Source organism: Phacochoerus africanus, chromosome X (genome assembly GCF_016906955.1).
Source record: "Phacochoerus africanus isolate WHEZ1 chromosome X, ROS_Pafr_v1, whole genome shotgun sequence".
NCBI lineage: Eukaryota > Metazoa > Chordata > Mammalia > Artiodactyla > Suidae > Phacochoerus > Phacochoerus africanus.
The window spans coordinates 26,134,004-26,142,714 of record NC_062560.1 but is presented as its reverse complement, the minus strand read 5'-3'; positions in this window follow the sequence as shown (position 1 = coordinate 26,142,714).

The following is an 8,711-nucleotide window of genomic DNA, read 5'->3' as shown; positions in this document are numbered from 1 at the left end:
GAGAAATCTTTTGTTAGAGATGTCTTTTTAAGTTTTAAGTTAATTCCACAGAAATTACTGCCCAATGTGAAGGTTTTCTATCACCATAGCTTTATTCAATAACAAGTAACCCCAAAAGCTATTCTTTCCTTTCTGTTCAAATTAAAGTGTCTTATTCTTTCCTTCTAGCCTGTAACACCAATATGTTGTAGAGAGGGACAAACGAAATAAAACATAGCTCCATATCAGTTTTCCATGCTGTGTAACCAATTATTACCAACTGAGCAATTTAAAACAACATATGGTTATTAATCTCACAATTTCAGTGGGCCAGGAGTCCAGGTCTGGTTTAGTTAGGTACTCCGCTCAAGGATTTCAATCATGGACTGTGTTCTAATTTGGAGGCCTTGTTGGAGAAGAATCTACTTCCAAGTTCATTAAAGTTTTGGGAGAATTAATTTTCTTGTACCTGTGTGACTGAAGGTCCTGCCTTTTTGCTAGCTGTCAACTATGGAAACCACTCTTAGGTCCCAGAGGCTACCTACATTTCTGTGACACATGTGTTTCCCCAGCATGGCCACTTATTTCATCAAGCCATTCTGGATCTATTTCCTTTTCAAAGGATGTTCACCTGATTACCTCAGGCCCACCTTAAACAATCTCTTTTTCGATTAATTCTATATGGGCTGATTTGGAATCTTAATTCTATCTGTGAAGTCCCTTTGTCTTTGCCATATTCAATGGCTAAGAAGCAAGTCACAGGTTTTGTCCACATTCAAAGGGAGGGTATTTTACAGGGCATGAAATTCAAGTTAGTGGGAATCATGGAGCTATTATAGTGCTTAAAAAGAATAAAGAGAAGGTTGTTTCTTAAAAATATGTAAATTTCCTTAACTTCTATATTACAGTTTTTTTTTTGTTTGGTAAGCTGCTTTAGGAAATAGAGTTGTATCCCTCCAGGGGAGATAGGAAGCACATATACACAGTGGATGGAGAGAGTATGAGGGCTATATTGGTGATATTATCAATAATAATGCTTAATAATTAACTGTGTGCCATGAATTATTCTAAATATTCTGTATGAATTACTTAATTTAATTCTCACAACCCTATGAGATAAGTGCTATTATTATGTAAAGGAAGAATGTGATTATTTGGGAAAGCTAGATAGGAATGGCTAATAATATTTGTGCCCTTTGTCCTTATTGTGATATGTATGTAGTTACTTAATCCCAGTTTGTTGAACTAATATGGTTAACATTTAGAGTCTATAATACTTATGTAGATGTTAAACCAAAGGTTCTTAGTAAGTTCTAAAAACAAACTGCATGCCAGTTACTAGGTGCTCTGGGTTTCCAAACTCAACCCTGATTTTTCACTTATTGAGAACTCAAGATAATCACTTTAACTACCTACATCCCCCAAATCTTTCTCTTGAAGATTTGAATCTAGAACATTTGTAAGAGTCTAGCTGTACTTAAGTAAAACATATTCAAAATACATGGAGAATTTTTTCACACAGGGTCCACTTAATGACCAAGACACATTTTTTACTTTTTTGTGTGTTTTGCTTTTTGGCTGCACCCATGGCATGTGGAATTTCCCCGGTGTCCAGGGATCAAACCCATGCCACAGTTGCGACCTGTACCATTGCTGGGGCAATGCTGGATCCTTAACCTGATTCGCAGCAAGGGAACTTCCTCAAAGCACATTTCTAAGCAATTTAACTACCTATACTTATAGTAAGAATAGTGCTAGGCCAATGAAGTTCATATTTGGACAAGGGTTTGTGACAAGACAGACGTAGGTTTGTGTTCCAGCCTTAAATCTTTTATTAGGTGCAAGTGAGCCTATTTGAGCATCAATGTCCTTCCCTGTGAAACTTCAAAAAGAGAACTGCCTTGCCAACCTGTTTTGGAAATCAATTAAGATAACTTACATGAAGCAATTAGTACAATGTCTGGTGTTATGATGTTCATTATTTTCTCTTTTTCTATGGAAAAAGTGAAATATAGAAGAACAGTCTATAAACATGACCAAATGAATTTTATCTTCGTATAACAATTCAAACTTTGAAAGTATAAACTTGTTAAAGTTTTCTTTTGATGTTTATAAACATGTAACAACCCACAGTAGGGGTATCTGTATGTGTGTGTGTTTATAAAGTTATTGTGTGAATAAAGAAGTTCCCTTGTTAGCTGAATGAATCTTATAAGTTGAGAGACTTGAATATAAAATGTCTCCCTCGGCGGTTATAAAGGAAAGTCATGTGTACATTTCTGAATGTTCCATTACACACGCTTTAATTGCAGTGGTATTTTAATTGCACCGTGATTGCAGTTTTATAAGCAAGACTTATAAAAATAGTCTATGCTATACTATATTGAATGAAGCATTTCAGCATTTAAGAAGATGATATAAATAAGAGTTGTAAACTACATTAAATTCTTTTTATAAGGTGATTGCTCTTTAATTCCACCTTCACTGCCCATAGGCTGAAAACGGCTGGAAACTGAACACCGTAATTGAATAGCATGGGAAATCTTAACACGTACTTATAGTGTTGAGGGAAATCAGTTTCTGTACATCTTCTGAACTAAGCTAAAACCTTTATCTAGAGCATTCCTATTAAGTGGCCCTCTTATCAACCTTTATTTGTTTCATTCTAATTTCTTCGTGGGATAACCTTGCTCATATAATCAAAAATAAACATGGGTATGTTATGCTTTTAGGATCAAGTATGGCCTCTTCGATCATTCCTTTGTGAATGTTCCAGGTATTAAGAAAACACATGATTCAAAAACTACCTTTTTAGAAATCCTATGTCCTAAGTATCTTCTGTGCTTTCATACTCTTTTATTATTACTTTCTTTTCCATTTTTTAATCCAACTATCTTCAGAGAAATTTATATCACCATGAAGAATATAATGATTTAAACAGATGTTTTAAAAGAAATTAAAAAAATAAAAGATAACAGCAGCTGTTTTTCTACGTTCCTTCTGCCTAGAACCACTTTTTGAACCAGTGATTGATATTTATGAGGCTTTAACCATCAGAATTTGTCCGTATTGAACCAGTTTTACTGAAAGATAATAAATAGTTGTTTAGAATCATTTAGCTTCTGAATGGACAGACTCAACTAATTCTGTTCTGTCCTTCTTGACATATATGTGGTTGACCCTTGAACAATGCAAGTTTGAACTGCACAGGTCTGCTTATACATAGTTTATTTTCAATAGTAAATGCCATAGTACTACATAATCTGTAATTGTTGCATCCAAGGATGCTGGAACCACCCATGCGAAACTGAGGTTGTTCAAACGTCAACTGTATTAGAGATAGTTTTGCTCCTAATTTTAAAGCAATATTTTTACATGTTCATAATTTTCTCCTATCCAGAACTGAAAATTTACAAAATCTAGAACAAGTGAATGTGTTTCCATCAGCTTCCTAACTTATGAAATAAGAAAGCTGGGAACTAATTGTCTTTTGAGGCTTTTTCTAAGTCTTGTTCTGCACTTTTAGCTTTCCAGGCTCATATATATATATATATATATATATATATTTTTTTTTTTTTTAGTTGAAGTGTAGTGGATTTAGAGGCTCCCATATTTCTTGATCAGATGATTGAAAAAATTTTAGTAATATTATTTCTTTTTTACTTTCTTTATATTCCAATTTATTTATAATGAGCTTGCTTGACTATTTAATGAGATTGAGAGTAGATGCATAAAATGGGATCACCCTTTTTCACTGAAAACAGTTGAGGACAAACACCATGGGAAAATAAAGTGAAAACTCAAACTTGATGAAAAAAAATCCCACAAAATTCCCAACCCCAAATCCCTTGAAGAGTAAAATTTAGACCAAATCAAAATAGCGGCTCCAATGAAATTACATGGCTTTCACTTCTAGGTCATCTGTCTCAGCGAGTGGTTCATAAGTTGTTAACCTACTAAACTGGCCCTCTATTCATTGAACTTAAGGCCACTTACCCAGGGATAGGATAAAGAAGTGGCAAAATTCGTGTGATACAAAGAAGTTCATGGGAAAGTGATGATTAAAGAGTTAAGTAGACATACCATCATTTAAGGAAGCAGATTTAAGTTATGGCTGAGTTTAGATGACTAGCATGTGACACTAAAGATCTACAGTTGCTAATCTGTTTAACTGAAGAGTGGTGCAAACTAAACCATCATATAAAGGATCACTGAAGTGCTGGATTCATTGAGAGTCAAGCCTTCTACCAACTGGTAGGTGGAAAATACTCTCAGCAGGATATAGTTTTTTTATTATTATTTTATTTTTTATTATTATTTTAAAAGTCACATAGCTGGTAGATGGTTAATCTTTTACTCTGACCTTTAGGCATTTAACAATAATTAGCATTTGAGGAAGCTTGGCATTAACTACCTATGCATAGCATTCCAGAGAATCACCACTCTGCTTCCGCAAAATGAATGCCTATCTGTGGCAGGCAACCTAGGCGTGCCTAAGTTTGCACCTTGGTTCTCTTTGCTAACGCATATTCTGCTAACAACCACTCACAAACCACTTGGGGCCATGAGGCTCCTCTTTCTCTTATTCATAAAAGGACATATCATGCTGTGCAAACAGAATGCCAATCTGCACAGGTCCCAGGTCCAGCGTGCCTAGACCAACGCATTATGCCCTCATTCAGCTGATCACATGAATAACTTATGCCTTTAGGTCTTTGTTCTTAAGCTTAAGTCATTTACCAGCACTGTGACTGTTTTTCAAGCAGGAATATGGGGTAAAGTAAAGCAGAACAAGATGGAGTTTTCAGCAAAGAGGCTCAGAAAATATTGTAGAAACATGTCTCGTGACAGTATTCAAAGATAAATTATGACATAACCAGTATAGGACAAAGGCAAAAGTAATGCAAATAAACAAGAGAGTCAAAACATTAAAAATAAAAGACAGAAACAATTTTAGAAAAAATTTACACACAATAAGAACACACATTAGAAACTTTCTATATCAAATCATTATATTAAAGAAATATGTCACTATAGTAAAGAAAATATGCCCTCTCTGAAACAAGGCTTGAGAGATGTGATATAAGATTTCAAAGAAAGGAAATGAGAATAAGAGAGAAACATAAACTGGCAGGATGCAGAAAAAAAGAGCAACAAAAGTCATTAAAAGACAGTCAAATACGAGTTACCAAAAACGGAAAGAAATATCATTGAACATCTTTAACTGACATCTATCAATTCATGTCCATTCAAGTAAACACCAATTTGAATGGCCCTGATAGATATATATCAAAATCTATACCCTAAAATAAGAGAATGTATCTTCATGTAAGATGCTCACATAACAATTTTACAAAACCAATTGTACATTTGGTCACACACATCAATAAAAATAGCTAATAATTTTCTAAATATTACAAAATAAGTATACAATAGTCTCTTTTCAAAATGTAATGAAAACACAAATTAATAAGAAAAAATACTATTAATTAGGAAATAAACACATATGCATAACTTTTAAATACTTGTGATTGTGTAAATAAGGAAATAAAAATTAGGAGTCATAAATATTTATCAAATAACCATAAACAGATTCTCTATATCACTACCAATAAGATATGGCTAACACAATGTTCAGTGTTACATTAACTTAAAATATTTTAGATCTTAAAATGTGTGGCAGAAATTGCTTTCCAAACTTTATGCTTAAAATAGCAGATGTTTTGTTGGATATAGTCAAATTTGCATTTAGAGATGGGAACTGTTCTAGCTATCTATAAAACATGAGTGGTAATAACTCTGATAATCATGAGAATGGTAAAATAGAAAGATAGAAAATACAGAGCAGTCCTTAGAGATATCATTGAGCTGCTGAACCAGCTGCAGAATCACCCTGCCTGCAGACTTCTTGTTATGTGAGATAATAAATGTCCTAATTGTTTAAACAACATTTATGTAGATACTCTTTCAACAGAAAGTGATACTACAAGAATGAAAATAAATGAATTAAGTGCTAAATTTAAAGTTAGAAAGGCTTAGTAGTAGATGCAAAGTATTACATTTAGAATAGATAGGGAAGTATATTCAATCTCCTGGGATACACCATAATGGAGAATAATATAAAAAAAATAAACTATATACGTATGACTGAGTTACTTTGCTATATAGCAGTTGGCACCACATTGTGCATCAACTATACTGTAATTAAAAAAAAAAGGTTAGATTGAGCAATAAAATAAATATAAGGAATTGAAATGGAGGGAACAGAAAAAGGTTAACATAAATTACTGTTTAGTAAACTTTAGAAGAAATAAATATAAAAAACAAATTGGAAATTGATTATTTGAAGGAGAATGAAGTGAACAATAGTATAATCAACCAACTAATTTAAAAAATAAGAAAGTACAAATACATGCATTTCAAAATGAAAATTGGGGAAATATCAGTTGAGAAAAAATAAGACAATAGTATCCTCCTCAAATCTTTGCAGAGAAGCAGAAAGCATGGGTTAATTGTACATTTTAAGATGATGTTAGTTATAATCTCAGAATCTTTATCTCAGAGACAATCTAAACATTCCAATTCTATTGAGTAAATTGAGAATACTTTCAAAGAATTACCCTCAAAAAGGCACCAAGCCTTAGTAGTTGCACAGATAACTGCTAGCAACCCTTCAGGGAGTGTAAACCCAATGACTTTAAAGTGTAGAGAGAATAGGAACAGTTCTAAATTCTTTCTGCCAAGCTAGTATAATTTATATACCTATTGTTCTTTACTCTTGCCTAATTACATTGGCTAGTACTACTATAACACTGCAAAATAATTAAGATATTTACTAATGTATTTAATAATACTAATTAGTAAAGGGAGAAAATATATATAATTATCTCTTTAGGTATAAAATAGATTTTATAAAATTCAAAACCAATCCTAATTTGGGAAAGGATAAGATACTTTTATACAATAGAAATATAGTGATATTTTAATGTGAATATAAAAGGCCAAATTTACAATTACTTGTGAAGTACTACATGTAATTTTATTTAATTTAGAAACTTAATATTTTTATTATCTTTTTTTTTTTTTTGGTCTTTTGTCTTTATAGGGCCACACCTGTGGCATATGGAAGTTCCCAGGCTAGGGGTCTAATTGAGTTGTTGCTGCTGGCTTACACCACAGCCACAACAACGCCAGATTCAAGCACCGTCTGAGACCTACACCACAGCTCAAGGCAGTGCCAGATCCTCAACCCATGAGCGAGGCCATCAAACCTGTAACCTCATGGTTCCTGGTCGGATTCGTTTCCTCTGCACCACAATGGCAACTCCTATCATCATTATTTTGTATTGCTGTTATAGTATTAGCCAATAGAGTTAAGCAAGCAAAAGAAATAATGAAAACATAAACTAACAAGAAGTAGGTTGGGAGCTCCCGTGGTAGCTCAGTGGAAATGAATCTGACTAGTATCCATAAGGCCACAGGTTTGATCCTTGGCCTTGCTCAGTGGGTTAAGGATCCAACATTACCACGAGTGTGGTGTAGGTCACAAATGCAGCTCGGATCTGGTTGATGGGGCTGTGGTGTAGGCCAGTGGCTACAGCTCCAGTTGGATCCCTAGCCTGGGAACCTCCATATGCTGTGGGCGTGGCCCTAAAAAGAAAAAAAAAAACAAAACAAGAAGTAGGAAATTATTTTATTATTTAGTAATATGTTCACATGCCTGAAGCTAAAAGAAAATCAGCCTAATGACTACTGGAGTAATAATTATTATTGTTATAGAATTAATGTAGGCAGGGGTCAGTAAGATTTTTCTCTAAAGGAACAGATAGTAGATGTTTTTGTCTTTCTTTGCCAGATAGTCTGTTTCAACACTTGACTTTACTTTGCATTGAAACAACCATAAACAATATGTAAACAAATGGGCATGGGTATTTTCCAATAAAACTTTAGCTATAAAAATAGGCAGAAGGCCAGATGTGGCCTGAGGACCTTATTTTGCTGACCTCTGAATTAATGTATAATAATTAAAATTGCTTAGATTTGCTTAATGTTCAGTTAGAGTATGTAATAAAATAACCAATCTTATAGGAAAAAAAGTAAATTACAGTTAAGAAATATGATTTATGTGAAAAACTTTGAAACTCAGTTGAAGATAGTTAGAAGCCTAATATTGTTCTTAGCTTTGAAGACTAACTCATATAAACATATCATTGTTTCCCTCCAAGTTAATCTAGAAATGTGATATGACCCCTACAAATATTCACTATAATTATTTGCAGTCTATTTAACATCATGTAAATAAGAAAATAAGAATGCTGAATAAATTGTAGATATTAAACTATATTTGTATTAATGAATGAAAGGGCAGGCAGATTCAAAGAAACAAAATAGTGAGTCCAGAAGATAACAAAATCCTGGAGTGGACCTAGAGATCTTATAGTCATACTCTGGTTTAAAAAATTGTAATAGCTACAATTGCAGTATGAGAAATTAAAACAAGGAATATTCCTGTCTTTGTGTGTTGATATTGGAACATATAAAAGCTATTCTGAGAAAATAGAAGACAAACTACACACACATACACATATAAAGAGTATGTATAATATTCATTAAATTTTTTTGAAAAGTATAGATATATGCTTGGGATATTTTGGAAGGTTCACAAAAGACTTAATAGTGGCTTTCTGTGAGAAAAGGGACTGCTGGTTTATATATGCAACTTCATGTATTTA